This window comes from Lonchura striata, chromosome 5 (assembly GCF_046129695.1).
Source record: "Lonchura striata isolate bLonStr1 chromosome 5, bLonStr1.mat, whole genome shotgun sequence".
Classification (NCBI taxonomy): Eukaryota; Metazoa; Chordata; class Aves; order Passeriformes; family Estrildidae; genus Lonchura; species Lonchura striata.
In genome coordinates this window covers 22,153,956-22,170,705 of record NC_134607.1, presented here as the reverse complement: position 1 = coordinate 22,170,705, position 16,750 = coordinate 22,153,956, and the positions used below count along the sequence as shown (strand labels likewise).

Below are 16,750 nucleotides of genomic sequence, written 5' to 3'. Positions count from 1 at the left end.
AGCAATGTCAAGAACAGTAAATAGAAAACAAAAATCAATGCCATTATTTCATTTAGTCTGTGGTGTTTCCATAGAGGGATTATGTGTCTCAAGCATGAGCTAGCTAGCTGCAGAGCCTTTACCACCATTCCTGGTCAGCCTGGTAGCTCTCAGAATCTGCTAAAGCTGTGTGGATGCAGTGGGATACAGAAGATAATTCAGGCGATCCTTCTCAAAAGTGTACATTACACAGGAGGTGTCATATGTGATGCATTAGTGCAATGGAAGCTGAGTCTGAAATTTTAGACTTACCCAGGAGCTCAGAAGATCTTCTGACAGATACGCCAGCCATGGGCTAACTCTACTCCTGCCCATCCTCCTGGTTTCTGAGAGAAGGAAGCCCAGACACATGGGCTACAAAGAGCTGTGCTATGGTCTAGTTGAGTCCCCAAAGCAAACAGTGGGGTTATGACAGCCATGGGCCTTTAATCACTTTTCTAGTCTGTTCAGATGCACCTCAGGCACTAAGGTTGATCCCTACATCCTGAAACTACTGCAAATCATTTGATGAAATCTGAGGTGCACTCTGACCTGCCTGATCAGTTTCCCATAGTTAAATATATCACTTTAAAGACATTAAAATCTTAATTAACCTTCTCTCAGTTTATTTCTTTTAAATACATGGTAGAAATATAAATACTATAACTGACAGGTTTTATGACTTGTGGACATACTGCCTGCAGTCCCCTGATCTGCTCAGTGAGGATGGTAAAGCACACCTAATTTATACAGTTGTCCAATTTCTAGAGATGGGCAGATGAGTGGAGTGTCAGATACAGTGGATGTGTTTCCTCCTCTTCCATACAAGTGACTGTCTCCCAGAGCTGCTGGGAAAGGAAAATCATTGAAGGACAACCTATGAAGTACCTGCTCTGTGTGTATGTATAGATGCTCCAGAAACCAGACCACTGAGATGGACCACTGAGATGGAGCACTGAACCCAAACTAACATATACCAACCACCCTACAGCAGAGTATAAGAATGTGTGCCAAGGCTGGAATTAGTGCAGCTCCCACACAACCACCCATCTGTTTCTACTCCATGTTTTAAGTTCTGTGCTGTCATACACAGCACTTGGGGCTGTTTTTTATCTAGCTCAAGCAGTGAGCAATAGTAGCACAAAACAACCCCTCAGTGTCTCCTTCCTCTGATGCAACTGCAGTCCAGGACAGCAAGAGAAGGGAAAATGGGTCTTTCCTTCAGCTCTCCTCAGCAGGGATAAGCCATTGAAGCACTCTCTCCTGCCCAACATTTGCAGCATATAGCCCACTTGCTGTGAGCATGTCTGTCTCTTGTAGGGAGGGAGAGTGAGAATCAGGACCCCAATGTGTACTCAGCTGCAGTTCTGAAGAAATCCTCACTCTTCTAGCTCTAAAAGAATACCTCATGTATAATAAGGAGTATTTAAATATACCATTTTAAGGACATTAAAATCTTAATTCATCTTCCTCTTAAGACCACATAGAAAGATGAATATTGTAACTGGCAGGTTTTGTAGCTGGCAGACATATCATTAGCAGATGATCTCCCAGCTAAGACTGAAGTTTTAGGCAGTTAAACTGGCTTGATAGTACATGGGTAGCTCAGCACACAGCAGTTGGCATCCAGCCCAAGGGTACAAAGCACCCTGCCACTGGAACTGTTGTTTTCAGGAAGATGAAAGCATGGAGCAGTACAAAGCTGAACGTAGGAATAACATGTTGTTGTGAGAGTAAATATGTATATGTAGGCACTGGAAATGGTGGCCATCTTTCTTCCATTCCCAAGGCTTCCAAGAACTGATGTAGCCCTTTTTAAGTTATTCTCTTGCTCTCCCACCCATTGAATTGATCACTCTGCTGCCTTGGCTGAGGAATACTCAGGGTTGTCACTAAAACCTCCCACCTCTTCACTGCCTGAAGAGGCCTGGGAGGCTTCTCCCAGCCTGATCAGAGTGCTTTGGGGCCATATCCATGTGGGACACAGCACCAAGTGAGTCTTTACATCTGAGTCTGGTGGCACTGAGCTGCTCCTGGTGGCAGGGTTACTTGCTTCAGAGCATGCCTGGGTATCTCTGCTTCCTGTGCATCATGACAAGTATAATTACCTCAGGAAGGATTGCTTAATTCCTCATTTGGCTGTAGCTGTGTTTGTAGTCGTTTGTATATCAAAGGCTGGCATGTGGTGGCCATTAGCACTTCCCAAAAATACAGTAACACCTTCTGCTTTTTAAACAGCACTTTTCTGACACAGATTAAATGTGGTCATGACAGGATGAAAACTGTCAGCCGTTTGCCAGGCAGGCAGCATTACCTGTGCTGCACAGAGAAGCAAGAGCAAAGGGAAATGAAAAGTCAGGTCTTCAGTGGCATTAGGTTGTCTAAAGTGCACTTAAGCACCATCTCTCATTCACTGCACTTGGAGATAGGTGTGAAAATCCCAGTGAGTATTGATTACCCTTAGATGTCTCGACACCCTTGGAAGTCTGGCTCTTGACTTCCAGGTGACTTTATTATTCACACATAAGTGGCAACTCTAGACACAAAACCGGGGTGAGGGAATGCCTGGCTCTGTGCTTCAGCCTCTGCAGCACTCTCTCCTGGGATTGCAATTCTGCAGAGCAATGGTGCTCTTTAGGCCTGGTGTCCTGCCTCAGGTTCACCTTGAGGAAATTATATTCTGGATAGTAAGAATACCCTCCCTCTTCTTTAACAAATGGATGCAGTATTGTTATGTTGTTATTACATACTGATTTATAAAGCACCTTTCACATACATCACAATGTTGTATGATCTAATTACAAAACACCTGAGATGGAATAAGAAGTACCCAGGCAAGAAAATTGCTTGAAGCCTGACCTTTAATGCACTAGAAGAACCAGAGGTTTGGAATGAGTGGGAAGCCCAAGACGAAGAAATCCATCAATCCAGAGTGTATACAGGAGCAAGAGGCTACAGCCTACCGACTATCAAAACTGTACAATTAGGAAGTGCCCTGGTGAAAGAATTATAAATAAAATGGAGAATCTTCCATTAATCACTGCATCTTCCATACCTCAAAAGCCCAGGGAAATACAGGGGAGCTGTGCTTTTGACTTTGCTGGCCCACTGATGTACCCAGACTGAATAATATGGGTTGCTGGTACCAAAGTCCTGCTGTATCTCATCCAAAATTCAGTGTGTGTGAGATTAATGCTATCCATACATCTTTGCAATCAGTTTGAGGAAAAATATGAAGTATAATTAAAGCACTCCCCCCCCCCCACCTTTTTTAAATTCTGCCTTGATTTTTATTCCTGTCTTAATTTGGAATGTTGCAATTCACTTTCCTGAAATCATCTCCTCAATCTTTATAATTAAATCTAATTTAAATATTTTGGTCACTTTCATGAACTAACTATAGTGACTCACAACTGAGAAGGTACTTTTATCTTAAGCCTTTACTTGCAGATGCTTAAAACCTTTAGAAAATAATATCCTTTTGGCTTAAAACTTATCTTTGCAGAGATCAAAGCTGACCTGGGTGTGGAAAACAATTTTGTATGAGGTCTTTCTGCCTCTTTTCAAAAAAAAAAAAGAAATAGTAATTTTTGTCCTGCTCCTTTCTTTATTACCTTCACAATTACTGCAACTGTATCACATTATTTCTCCTGGTATTTAGGGAAAACATCTCAGAACATGGAAGAGGTGAGGAGGAACCAATGTCTTCAGTAATAAATATACTGTGATTTCTGTCTTTTTAATACAAGTATTTTTTCTTAGAGTTTGAGGCATTTAAAGAATAACAAACCTATAACAGAATGAAAAGGAACTTTTATGCAGGATGACTGGAAGGGTTCCCTTCTTCATCACCACTAAAGTTTGACTGTTCTGGTTTTGAACTACAGACTGTTAATCCTGTGCACATTTTTGTTGTTGTTGACTTAGGTCCTTAGGTCCTACGTAATGAATAAATTGCCTAACCTGACTTCTGTGCCATTAGAAAGAGGTTAAATCATCTGATTTACAGGTCACAATAAAAGTTCAAAGCCATACTTGTATTCTTGATTTTTAGAGAGATTTCCAGCATAAACAAGGAGCAAGGATTGGCTGGCATGCCATCTTTTCTTTAAGATCTGATGTCGTCCAGCACAAGGACCTGACTTTCTGACTAACTCCATTTCACTCTATCTGGAAAGTGGCTTAATACATCTGGAGGATGAGACCTGCCAGTGAACTAATGAGGATGTACATGGTTTAAGTTCCAAGAGGGTTCAGAAAATACTGGTCAGTGAAACAAAACTACAGTCTATATTCAAGCCTTTTCAACAGCCTCTGCTCAGCTCCAGAGCTGCAGCCTCAGACCAGGTTATCTCACATGTCCCATCTATTTCCTTCACTCCCCAGGAAGAGTGGCTCTTTTAACAACAGGTGGTTCACTGCAGTGCCTATTTACCAGTCCCCAAGCCTTGTAGCATCTCAGCCAAATTGAGGAGCTGTCTTGGCTATCTGCCTTTATACTTGAGTTGCCTGACCTATCCTTATGTGTCCCTTTTAATTAAATAACACTTGACTTGGTTTAGTAGAGATAATAAAAGATGATGAGGATAGTACAAGATATCTTTACCTTGCCAAGATGATTTGGGAAAGCTGAAAATCCAATCTGTGTCTGAAAAACACTTCTTTTTGGGGGCTGGAGGGGAAAAAGCATCTTTGTCTTTCCTAACATTCTCCTCTAGGGAAAATTAAAGGTGACTAGGATTTTTCTTTGTTCTCCCTCTGCCATTCCATCTTTCACTTTCTGGCTTCTTTAACTTCCAATCTCCTTTAAATTGCATTAAAGGAATAGGAGAAACCATTTCTTTTCTCTTTTTGCCTTGGAGCTAAAAGCTTTCTCTTTTCTTCACACTGCTTGTTAAATGCGATAGACAGAGTGAAAGCTTCATAAATCATAAACAAGCAGAGGACCTAAATACAAGTGCAAACTGCAAACTGAGAAAAGACAGACCCCAGCATGCACATTAAGTCTAGCATCAAGCCCACAGTACTTATTTTAAACTGCACTAGCAGGAGGCAGAGGGCATGCCAGCTCTTTGTCTAAGCCAAGAACCAAAACAAAAGCCAGTGGGCCATGAAAATCAGTTAAGAAATAGCTCCACAGTGTTATGGCCACAGACGGACGCAGATTTTCACTCTCCAGTTTTGTTTATCCATCTATAATGACCACCTCCTTTTCTTTCTGTGCCTCCTTAGAGCACAATAAGGCTTCTCCATTTTTTATTCAGTTGTCATTTGCTCTGGGGCCCCCTGAGTGCAGCAGTAGCAACCTCCAGAGCAGTCCCAGCAGTGAGAAACACTAGACTGTGATGCTAGGCGACCAGCCTGTGCTCAGGGTTAATGTTGCGGTTCTGTTTGTCTCAGGACATCCTGATTTTCCTCACACTATGAGGAATTAAGCAGGTGCTCAATTCCTGAGCTGTCTTAAGCAGGTGACATAGCTGGAGAAAAAAAAGGAAAAAAAATCCACATTGCCTCAGACATAAGCATTCATTGGTGGTAAGCTAATGTGAGACTCCGGAAATTGGCTCCCATTCATGCTGTTGATGAGGCTCAGCCTTCCCATGGTCAGTGTTTGTCCTGAGACAAACTGGGTGCTGCTCCTCCATCTTCCTGAGCAAATCTGCACAAGGCAAGGAGAAGCCAGCTCAGGTAGGGTGGCACATCTTGTCAGTCAAGAATGAGCATCATAAACAGGCTGGTGTTCTCACCTCCATCTTGAGAGTGCAGATGTTGCTGACCAGGTTTTTCTGAAAAAACTTCTCTTTGTGAGGAACACTCCTTGACATCAGCAGAGCACATTTCTTTCTGATGCAGAAGATTCAGTTTGGGTTTGTACTCATAATACTGAGTGCATTTATTTCTGATGCAGAAGATTCAGTTTGGGTTTGTACTCATAATGCTGCACTCCTTCTCCTTGCTCTACAAGTGTGACTTCTTTAGTTCCCACCTCTTGGAGATGGCAGCTTTCCAGCATTTGGAAAGCACTTGTCAGGGACTGACACTACAGAAGTCTCATCCAAAACACAATATACTGCTCACTTGCTCCAACTTTATATCCTCATCATTAGCCTTTAGATCTACGACGGGGTTTTTCTCTTCACAGTGTGGTTATCTAAATTCTTGAATCACCCTTATATGAGCAGTCTTATTCTTTGCAGAGGGATGGTTTATATCGGTTTATCAATATACCACTATCCATTATATTGTTTATTCTTATACAGTATTACAGTAAGTTAAATAGGATGGATCTACAGTGACACAGACACATTGTTTTGTTCCTGCTGTCCTAATCTAGGAAGATTTATACTTTCAAGCTTCAATAATTAAGCTGTTATCTACTGTACTAAAGCATACATGCCTAAGATTCCTTGGATCCCATTGAGTTGTTTTTAAGAGAAAACCAAAATTGAAGATTGTCTGGTTTTTAGTTATCCTATAATTCAGAAAGGTAATTGTTTTTTTAAAAGCAGTACTCTTCATCAGCACACAAATCAACATAATTTTGTGTTCCTTCAGCAGTATTTGAATTTGAAAATATACAAAGTTATTTCATTACAATTTAAAACCATGGGTTAACTGGTAAGAATGTTTTGTTTTGTTTTTGCATTAATCTCCCTGGTAACTCTTGTGCTGGTGCTTTGCTTTTACCACCTAAAAAGATGCACCAAAGAGCAGCTCTCTTTTGTCACCCCATCCCTAGGTAATGGTTGGAAAATAAACATTTTGTCCTTTGCAGCAAGTTTTCCTTTGTCTTCCCTCTTCATCCTTTTGCAATTTTAACAAACCTGCTTGCTCCCCGCAGGCTGCCTATTTCAGGTACTCTCTGAAAATGGTATGTCTCAATTTTGCTCGTAGAAATCTTGACTTGAAAAATGCTACTCCTTCCTGGCATCCAATACAACCTTTAATAACTGACGAGAGGGGTTAACCTTTGGTCTGGGGAGTAAAAAGTTATAAATCAGTTGCTGTTCTAAAGGGCTGAGTTTGCATCAGGAGTTCCACTTTTTTCTTTTAGAAAAAAAACAACCAAAACCAGAACAGATAATCTAATACAGCTGTGGCTGGGAGGAAACAAGACATTTGTAACAGCTTTTAAAGCATTTAAAAGGAAGCACTCTAGGAACAAATACTGTGTTTGTGTTCTGAGGCTAAAACATGACAGTTCTGAAAGAAGAGATTTACTGAATCAGGTTTGATGCCTTAAAATAATGAGAGAGTAGGAGCTTCCAGGGGAGGAGGGGGAACAGAGTTAGGGTATGTGGCCTCATTTAGAGAAAACATAAATGTGCACAGAGCAGAAAGGAATTGAACATTTAAGCCTTGGTTTATTTTAATGGAAGGAAAAGCTCTGTAATGTTAAACATTTATCAAGATGGCTCTTACTGCTGTGGTCATGCTGTGCCCAGAAGCTGCTTGGGTTCAGAGGATTGAGTCATGACAATGTGATGCTGAATTCCTCCCTGTAGGAAGAGAGGCCACAATCTCCCAGGTAAGGGCAGGAGGAGGAGGAGGTGGAAGAGGATGAGAAGTAGGGCTTTGTGTTCAGTGCCAGTAGAGGCAGAAACGCTAGCTGGGGCTTGTCCTGGGTGAAAGACAGCTGTGCTAAATCCATTTATGTGTCTCAGATCCTACAATTCATTCAGGCCAGGCAGAGGCTGTACCCCCAGCCTTTAGACTATGAGAAAACCTGCATCTGACCAGAGTCTTTCTGGAAATGAAATAAAATTGGGATTTATTTTTTTGCAAGAGAGAGAGATTTTAATTATTCTTTTCCATTTTCTGAACATTTCTCTTGCATTGCTTTGCAATCCACATAAGACGAAAATGCACTAATGGCTCTACACAAAAATAAGGTCATATATTTTCACTTCTCTTGTTTAGTACTGAGAGATTCATATCTCCTTTGGTGCTATTGTATCAACACAACATCTTTTTGCATTTGCCAGTAGGGACACATGAGGAGGAGGAGGGTTTGTCAAGGCTGTTGTTCAGGTGTCCCGGCTCAGTCATGGCACACACAATATTTTCATATCCTTCGTAAGGCCACAAAATACCCATAGTTTGGAAGGAAAAAGAAATTGCTGAAAGGAGTAGTGGATAAGCACTGACAGACTCTGGTCCCACAGAAGCAGAGAGCTGTTCAACCATGAATTATGACCACAGCACAGATGACAAGATAAACACAGGATACGAGATTGATGTAGACATGCAGCATTTAAAAACATCCTCCCAACAATGCTAGCTGCTACATTCATTCATTAAACAAAAATGCTATTGAAGGAGGGAAAAAAGGAAATTGGAGTTAAATGGACATATACAACTGCCTCATGTATCCACATGAAATCACATGAACTGATACATTCACCACATATTATCATATTTAAAATATTATCACACATGTTATTCACTACCTTGCTCTTGTTCAGCCAGAGGCATGCTTTGCAGACACACACATTTTCTCACAGAACTTAATTCAGTGCTGTAATGCATAGCACACTTTTATGTCTAAGACACATAGGCTAAATCTTGACACTGAGGCAATGGGAACTAAAATCACAAGTTAATACCTAAAGTAGTTTTATGCAAATTATATTCCTAGAGCCAGGAGTGAGTCAACCAAGCCATGGCAGTCCTGTGATCAGAGATAGTTCAGGCAAACTTTTTATTATCTGCTGTCAAGTCAATGTTCACTGTTCACTGTAAAATGTGTAAAAAGTACCCTGGAGAAATTGTATTCCACTCCTGTTTTGGATGGAAATAGACAACTTGTTGTTGTTTCCATATAAATACTATATACTTCTCCTTCTTGGAACAATCATGCAGTTCACATTCCATATCTGAAATATAATTTTCATTACATCATAGTGATGGTGCCCAGATACCCTTTCCAAGAAACATATACCAGCTCTTCCATTTAGTATTCTATGCTGAAAACACTTTCAAATTTAATGTTACCTTTATGGGCTAGGTACATAAGTGATTTGATGACTAAGAGATGATTCCTATCAACTAACTATATTGAATATCCCTGTTCCTCTGGCTTATTTTTGAAGCAACTTTGCCCAGAATGGGATAACTATTTTCATTTTCCACTGTTGGTACTTGAGTGATGACAGCAGAAAGGAGGCAGCTAGGGCAGTTAAGCATTTACCACAGCCTGCTCCGATGCCCAGGCAGTAAGCTTTTTAGGATAAAAGCAGTTCCAGAACACAGTCTTGACAAAGATTGGTGCGGGGGGAACAAACAAACTAAAACTTAGCAACATTTCTTCTTCGGATAGCAAGGGATAAACTTAGATGGCAGACAATATGAATATCCTTGAAGTTTAATAGAATGTGGAAAGGTTCAGCTTGCTTGTTATCCAAAGCTGTTAAACCCTACTCAGTCATGGGAAAGCAGTTGGGATTGCACTCCTCTTTGGCACCTCCACTAGGTGCCCTTTGCCATTTCTATTATGGCAACATGTTACTGCATCAAAGAATGCTATAGCTCAGCTGGATGTTCTTTGGCTTAATAATATTTAATTTACTACAAGAAAGACAAGGTCAAACCAGATTTCTCACGTCTGTACCCATTCAAGAATTCAGAACCTCCAAGGATGGGAAATTGGAGGCACAGACCCTCTGGATAGTCTGTCTTCAATATGAGAAGTGTTTCCTCATATCTGCTATGAATCTCTCCTGCTTCAGTTTATGCCCACTATGTCTCTTCTCTCCATGCACAACTGTGAAGAGGCTGGTCCTGTCTTCTTGATATGTAGGAATACTGGTGAAGACAACTTGGCTACATTTTATTTTCATGGTGGACATAAATAAGCAGAGAGTAAAGCTGAGCTATGGAAAATACAATCAAAAAGCTCTTGTGCTTTTTGTATCAATTGCAGATTACATTACAAGCTGTGAGTACAAGAAGGCTTTCAGCTGTTGTTTCTTAGGAAAACTACATATGCTTATACTTCCCATCAAAAACATGCCAGGAGCTTTGTACAATGGAGCAGAGATGATGCAGTTATGTATTTCAGGGCATAAAGGCAATATAATACACTAGATATAAAGAAAATGTTTCTGCATTGCTGCAGTAATACTAAGAAAAAAATCACAGCATGCTTTACTCTTGGTTTTTTTTGAAGATGATATGGCTACCTCACACTTTTTCCTTCCTTTGGAAGCTGTCCTGCCAAAGATAATTTGTTCAGAGTAAATCTAACTGAAAGCAGAGCTGGATGTCCCATCATTTGTGTCATGACACACAATATTTTGTGTAAGATGCCCTGGACAGATAATGCATTGTAATATAGATCAACACATACTGCAGTTTAGTACAACTTCCCGAGCAAAATGGGCCTGAGTCTTCCTAGGCAAGGGAATTGCTCTTGCAGGTTTTCATTGCTCCTGAATGAAGGCAATCTTTGAGGAAAATGCCTAAACCTGCTCAGTGGAGAAAAGTTTATTGCCTCTGAGAAGTGATCTGAAGGATCTAAGGAACACCCTGAGAGCAGCCTACGGGCACTCAAAGCACTAGTGGAAGGACCTGGGTGAATATACTGGAACATAGGAATCCAGCCTTCAATCTGTATTTGTCCACTCAAATCAGTGGCTGGAGTACTCAATTATTTTCTGTATGAAAAATATTTACATTCATAAGAGAGAAAGGAGTCCTGAGGCAAAGTGCATACCTTGATCATGGTGTTTTCTGCCAGCTAGAAAGCAAATAAGGGGAGGGATACACATGGTGTCTTTTGGATCTGTGCTTGACAGACAGATTTCTTGTCTTTTAATTGCTATTTGCAGCAGTAGAGACACCTGAGGCAGCCATGGAAAATCACACGGACAAGAAAGGCTTTTATGTTCTACAAGGACATTCAGAGAAGTATTCGGCTTGTGAGTTTAGGTACAGTCTAAAGTAAACAGGAAGCTTATTTTAAACACATTAGGTGGACAGCATGAGTGCAAAGAATGAGCTGTAATTTCCAATGTTTGTGACTGAAGCTCTGGTGAGGGTCAGATGCACAGTCCAGGCAAGAGTCCTCTAAGGATAGGTGTGACACAGAGCATATTTTCAGCCTCCATGACAAAGGCAATGTATGGACTTTCTCTTTAAGTCATCATAAGTAACTGCTATAGTAGCTGGAGTCATAAAAATAAGTTTCTTTACTTAATTCAGCTTTAATTTTTTTTGAGTTTCACCAGTTTCTGCATTGGGGATGAGGCAGCTAAAGTTTAGTTCCTCGCTCTAGGTAATGCTGTGCCCAACTGCTAAGTTGTTTAATGTCTTACCTTCTCAGTCTGTAAATGAGGGAGTGTTATGTGAATAAAATCTATGATAAAAGAGAGCTATGATGGAGGCAATTTCAATTATTCAGCTTTGCAATGCATAATGACAGTCTCATTTTCTTTATTTCTTCAAATATCACTCAGACATCAACAATGAGCAGCAACAGAGCTGTTCAGTGTCTTTATTGAGCTGCATGGATGAAAGGCAACTGACTTATTCAGCCTTTGTCTGGCACATCCACAGGACTTTCCCTGCACTGCTTAGAGAAGAGACATAGGTGTATGGTACGTAGAGTACCATATTTCTTATAACTACCCTTTAAACCTCTTTTACCATAACCAAACTAACAGCGCATGCTTAACAATTTTCAACTGTTTTACAACCTTTTCTAACCTATTTTTAACCTATTTTCTGTACTCACCTTCCACCCTTGGAGGAGCTGGGCTGGGCCTCATGCAGTGTAAAAGGAGTCTCCACAGGAGATCCAGGTGAGCAGCTCCTCTGTGCTGCTCAGAGCAGCAGTTTGTCTGGGATTGCAGGTCAGAGCCTGCAAATTTGTCAGGATGGAGATTGCACATTCTCTCTGGAAGATCCGTTCTGGTGCTTAACCCCCATGCTAATTGTTATCTCTTTTTCCTTATCTCTGCTTGCACACTTTCTTAGTTTCAGGTAACTCATTCAGGGTGGCAGGCCTGCCAGTTATCTTCAAACGTCAGGAGTTAAGTAACATTTTCTTCCTCCCCGGAGCTTTGTGCACCTCCAGGCTGTGTCCCGTCCCTAGGATGTTACAGGCGTACAGGTGTACCATGAGCTGGAGCTGATCAGGCAGCGGAACTGATTCATGGATTCATCAATGAGGTGCTCTGGAGCTAGTAGTGTATCTTGCACAAAAAGAGTGAGAGAAAATGTTATGATGAGTTACCTGGGCCTGTAACAAGTCCTCTCTCTATCTGGCTGTTTCACACAAATCTCTCGTGTCGCCCTGAGTCTTATTCCCAAACTGTGTCCTCTTGTACTGCTAGAGAAAAGCTTTTGTTCTCCAGTTTCCTGACACTGAGCATATTTTTTAGAAAGACCTGATCTTTTATATTTGTTGCTGGGGGGGAAGGACTTTCCCTTTTGGCTTTTTTTTTCTCTCATGGGATGTTGTCCCATCTGTTCCTAAGTGACAAAAACGACCGGTACTTAAGAGAGACCAAAGAAATGGCCAAGATGAGGGAAGGGTGGAGCTGGCTGGGCTACCACCTGGGTGTTTTTCCATTGGGAAGGGTGAGATTTTGGCCAGGCGCTGAGGAGGCGTGAGGGGCGGGGCGCTGCTCCCTCCGCCTCCGCCATCGCCGCCTGAGGCTCGCGCCGCAGCGCCCCCTGCCGGCGCGGGGAAACAGCGCGGCCGCCCGACCTGCGGGGGCCTGCAGCGCCCCTGGCGGCCGCGGCCGGAACTGCACCGGAGGGAAAGTGGCTGCGGCCCGCCGACTGCAGCGCCCGGGTCTGCGGTTCTGTGTCTGCCCTGTTACACACCTACACACTGCTAAAGAATGTTATTCCTTTTCCCATACCTCTGGCCTGAAATACCCTTAATTTTAAAGTTATAATAATTTTGTTATAAATGAAAATTTGTCCAGCCAAATTAAAATGAAAAACATAAAATAATTATTTTGCAATCAAATTCTATCTAGCCAGCCACAAGGAAAGCACAGAGCCGAGCCCGGGGTCAGCCCTGGGTGTGCAACAAGGAGTCAGCCTCAGCAGAGGTTTTCCTCCATGCCCACACACCTCCATCCTGGCACAAGCGGTTTTTATAGGGAAAAGGCCAAGATTTCGGCAGTCAGTCTTTTCTTCCATTCAAAGTCCATAGGTTAATAAGATTTTCTTTTTTGGTGATGAGGAAGAACAATTCAGTGTCTGGAATTGTTGAATCCCTTGATGAAGTTTACGGGAATGCTGCATTCACATGTATCTGCCCAAGGATTTCCGTGACATCCATCTCGGGTCGTTTATACGTTGATCAGTGCCTGGGGTCCCCGGTATCTCTCCAGACATGGCCCATCTCCTGGCCGAACCACATCCTTTTACTTGTAAATTGGGTTCCAATATACACCAGGTCTCGCCTTCGAGGGTGGGGGGGCGGGGAGGGCTTCTAATACAAACATAATCTAACATAATTTAACAAGTATCCAATATTACATATTTCATACAAGGAATGGCACGAATTATGTTCACTACACATAACAATTTGGAGGTTCTTGCCTTCCTTGGCAGACATCTGTCCTTCAAACCAAGACATTTGTCTAATGTTTTCAAGACATTAACTGAAACGCTTTAAATCCATACAGTTTCAGTGGCTGAATGCCAGAAGTTTTCAAGTTTCTCGTTCAGTAATTTGCAACCAGATGTAGAGGAAGGGAAAGGAAAGGATCAGCAGAGCAGAGAAGTCACACTGGGGCATCCCTGAACATCTATACAGAAAGTCAGGCTGAGCTCATCCCAGTCTTGTTGTGAGGGAATAAGCAGGATCTCTGACAGGAAACTTAAAAGTACCTCATATTTCTGTGGTTGATTTTACACAATCTGCACTCATCCCTTCAATACCTTGTAGCCTCCAGAATATTATAGTTGGTTCTCTAATCAGCTGTGTTAGCTTTAGCTTTGCATATACCATTTTTCCTACGTTACCAAGGACCTGATTTTTGAAACAAGCTCTCTTTCCTTTAATAAAATCTGAAAATGACATTGCAAAAATAAAAGGACTTGTATATGCAGAGCTTTTGCACTTAGGGGTTTAACCATGGGCTGAATGCTTTCACAATCAGAAAGTTAGAGTCAAGGAAACAAAAAAACTAGCAAAAGTGCAAGAGTGTGGTTACAGAGTTTATTAAAGTACATGTCACTTGGACTTAATCAGGAAATTTGTTTATTCAGGACATCTCTTGGAGCAAACCTAATTTAAGCCTAATGACATTTAATAGTGCTAACTCTGGCTTGGTGAAGATGAGGATTCCATTTAATTGGGATGCCTCCAGGTGATGCAATGGTGTTTGTGTTTGTTTGTGACAACTGGAGGCTGGTTCTGACTGTTTATATACCCAGCAGCAGCCTTCAGTCTCTGTCTAGATGCCAGGCATTAAGGCAACCCAAGAAAAAAGGTTTGAAATTCTTCAGTGAAGCTTTAATTTGGTAAAAAACATAACATATTCACTTGCCCTCAGCAATGTTAGTTGGTCTCTTGGCTTCTGTCTCCCTGTGTGCTTCTTCCCAGGAGGGCTCTATTCTTGGCCACCTTCAGAGTGCCCTCCCCTAATGTCCCAGGACCCATTCCATGCATGTAAGCTTGCTGCACAGCTTCCTGAAGAATGACATGAATATTGCAATGGCATCTGGTGTCAGATGGCAATTCAGGCTCATCAGGATGAAGGCCATCCACAGGGGTGTCCTAGAGAAGAGACTTCTAAGGCAGATTGCCAACAGCCTCTGTTTTAGTAATAGAGACTTTAACCTTCATAGCTCTTTTGGAGCCACTGCTGTTGAATTAACAGCCTCTGTGTTTGTCTATGCTCTCCCTGCAGCACCAGCATCCAGCTTATTACTGAAAAGCTCTTTGGAATATCTTGAATAGGAAAGTGCCCAAGAAAGCCAAATTTCAATCTTTTATAACCCCTTTCTCAGTCCCAGGGGAGGGTGAATGTGAGGAAAATTGGCCATTTCAGTACCTTCAGTAGGACTTGCTACATCCACAAAGCATAACACTTAGATCTTGTCTGCACACAGAAGTGGTGCTGATTTAAATAATCAGGTTTTAAATTAATTTAACTGAACTGGTGCAACCTTTTTATGTAGACTTTAAATCAATTTAAGAAGAGCCTTTTATCCTTATTGCTCAAGGGTAGAGTCAGATAATCATAAGTGATTGAGTTAGAGTGTGTCAAGAAGTTATTGTCTCTTCAGATGAAGGCTATTCTGTCTGCTGGAAATGTCATACTACACCTCCTCAATCCACCTTAGCTGGAATTGCACCTCTCACACACTGCACTCCTGACTTTGCAGGTGTTCTCAGTTCCCTTCACTACAATTAAAAATTAAAACTAGCATCTCTTCCATGACTGAATCCTTGGCTTTCTGGCCTCCACAGTGAAGCAGCATCAAAAAGATCAAGGGGAGTGGTTTCACGCTGGGAAGCCTGGATAGCAGCAGTAGGAAGACAAACCTTTAAAACAAAAATCATAAACCAGAACAATTTCTTTACTGATATAAAGAACTGCAGATGTCTTGATTACAATGAAGTTTAACTAATCTGTACTGGTAGAGAATTTTCTATAAAAACCTTTCAACATAACATCCATGAGGTGCAGGAGAGGAGGAAGCCAAGAGAAAAAGACAAGCAACCAAAGATATATGTGCGTATTCTTGCACATTCTTGTATGTTCAAGAAAACAAACATGTGTTTTCTTTCCTTAATACTTGGGTACCATTTAATGCTTATGCTCTTGAATTAGTGCTGGAAAAATCACTCCATACAGTGCAGAACTTCTGCTGAGAGGAAGGTGTCCTGCTAAAACACAGAGTACTACAGACTAGAGAGCCATGTGCAGTTGAGTAAGAAAAGAATTTGAATAACATAATGCAAATTGGTGATAGTGGTTACAAAGAATCCCACCTCATGTGAGACAGATGCTGGTATTTGAGTTTTCCATGTGTCACTTGGATGAGTGAATGGATCTCTCCTGAACTTTTCAAAATACTGCATTTTTAAATAGATGTGTAATTTTCCCCATTTTTAAACTATAATTTACTTTCTGCTCTAAACCAGAAAGGCCATCTTGACCTCTTAAATAAAACATTTTAATTGAAAAGAAGACGACATGTTATGCCAAAGGAAAATGCCAGAGGAGCTAGCCTTTTTCTGCAAAAAGCTTCATTCTGATGAATCAGCATGTTCTGACAAGAATTTATACAAAATATTCCTGTTCTGCTCCAGGCCTGAATGCTGGTTCTCCTCTGCAGCTTCTCCAATGCTAATATAGCAGATCATATCCAGCTTGATGGGTGTATTTGGTTGATAGCCAACAATATGCTCCTGTAATAAGTCACACAAATAATGGGGGCTATTGGGGCTTACACAACCTTCAGCATGTTGGGACATTAATCTGAAATATAAGGGGACACGGGATTTTAGTCCTATATATATATGTGTGTGTGTATATATATATACACACACAGACAAGTGCATATGTATACATGCCTCAGTATGGGTATATATGGGTGGATTGGGCTGTCTCTGAACTTGTAGCATAGTCTCTACAAGGATAATGGAACTGCTTTCATTTTTTCTTTAATTTACCTGAACAAAAGCATTCTCACCCTAGGTTAGGAAACATCAGAACTACTAGAGAGTGTGTCTCCCAGTCTGTGAAGAAGAACCTTC

General features: G+C 41.4%; 1 long non-coding RNA gene across 1 annotated transcript in view; it reads right to left on the bottom strand.

The window, feature by feature from the left end:
- Window positions 1-15,480: 15,480 nt before the first annotated feature.
- The window catches only part of LOC110483838 (uncharacterized), a 52,752-nt gene continuing 51,482 nt past the window's right edge, over window positions 15,481-16,750 (bottom strand). Inside the window, exon 3 of the long non-coding RNA XR_002467636.2 lies at window positions 15,481-15,532. This is a non-coding gene — a long non-coding RNA (uncharacterized LOC110483838). The remainder of the gene's footprint in view (window positions 15,533-16,750) is intronic.